Here is a 1,803-nt window from a genome sequence, read left to right as displayed (position 1 = left end):
GTGTGTGTGTGTGTGTGTGTGTGTGTGTGTGTGTGTGTGTGTGTGTGTGTGTGTGTGTGTGCAGGGGCGTGAACAGGGGGATCCAGGGGGTCCAGACCCCCCCCCCCGCTCGCGCATAAAACGCATCTGAGGGGGTCTAATTTCAAAAAATTTGAGACCAGACCCAGACCCCCCCCCCCTTCGCGTGCTCGCTACTGGTGTCCCCCCACATTTCAAAATGGATTTGCGCGCATGTGCGGCAGAACGTTAGATCAGCGATTCGCACATCGAAATACATTAGATTTAGATGTAACTTGTGTGATGAAGGTCGGAGGGCGATGCCTGTTTAAGCGTGGCACTGCGTGCCAATCATCGGGCTGCGCCCTGGTTTCGACGCCCATCACGTCTAGGTCACAAGTTTCACGCAAGCTAGTTTCATTAGCGTCACGTGACTGCGCGTCACACTCCACACGTGGAAATTGGTGCGATCGTAGCTTGTTCACTCGCAAGCAATGGTTTAAATGCTGTGGCAAGTGCATGCCGTTGTACGCATGTATCACAGAAATCGTGTGCGTTCAAGGAACTATATATACGTCTCATCTTCATTTTTAGCTTGATTTGTGCGCATTTTTGATTGAACTGTGTCGAAAATTGAGCAACCTTGCATGGTTCCTTTGTGCATGCCCACACAGTCTCTGGATTTCCCCATAGGTTGGTAACGACCAAACATAATCGATTTTATTTAACCACTCGGGAATTAAAACAAGAAACCTAAACTGGTGATAATTGAAACGGGCTGCACCTGAATTCGTGCAGAGGTTGACGGAAGCTGATCGTACATCAGAAGCGGATTGCAACGGAATGCCAACGCACTCAATCTAGGACCCCGCCGGCGCCATTGTCCACGATGGTCTCCATGGAAACACGCCAGTCGCCATCACGTGCCCTGCTCGACCAGGATGACGTTGAGGTAATCACGCATTGATGATATCATCGTGAGATCCCTTGAATCTCTTGAAATATAATAACTAATAGGTCTATCGATTATAAATAAGCCTACTAAAGCCAAATCAATATTAAATTGGTAGGCCTATTAGCCTACTTTAAACCGTAAAAATGTAATAATATTTATTTTTTGTATAATTTGATTTTAATTCATTATATTCGTTTATAATATATCAATTTTAACATTGATAATTATTATATTATCATTATACTGATATCATTTGTTGTGACACTGTGCACAGATGTTAGCGTATATGCATGCCGCAGCAGACGCGCTATATAATGAGAGCAGCTACTTCTTTAAATGTTTTTGAGATAGCAAGTTAACATTATATTGTTAATTTCGACCGAATCTGCTGCAAGCGTCTGCGTCCGGGGTCTCCGTCTTCATCTGACTGGTTGGTTCATCAATTAACTGCAGCTACCAGCCCGAATGCAAATCCATGACTATAAGGGGCTTCCTGCTGCTGCTTACGTATACCTTGGAGTAATATGCAGACTTATCATAAATGAAGCTGAGTAATAATTAAGTCAGCTTAATTATTACTCCAAGCGTATGCATTTACGTGTAGAGGGGGTCATAATGAATCTGCCGCCCCATTCAAGTTTGTGATATGGTTGCATTTTAAGAATGAGCCGTTGTCGCTTACCCTGTTTACGCCATAGATATAGAATGCACATCTATATCTAAGGGTGGAGTTGGCTATTTTTTTTTACTCTATAATATCTATGGTTTACGCAGAGAGCAGATGACGTCATTGTTTCCGGCATTTCCTGTCGTCTGCCAGAGGCGGATAGCATGGCGGAGTTCAGACACAA

Source organism: Priapulus caudatus, unplaced genomic scaffold (assembly GCF_000485595.1).
Source record: "Priapulus caudatus unplaced genomic scaffold, Priapulus_caudatus-5.0.1 Scaffold333, whole genome shotgun sequence".
Classification (NCBI taxonomy): Eukaryota; Metazoa; Priapulida; class Priapulimorpha; order Priapulimorphida; family Priapulidae; genus Priapulus; species Priapulus caudatus.
Note: the sequence above shows the minus strand (reverse complement) of the source record.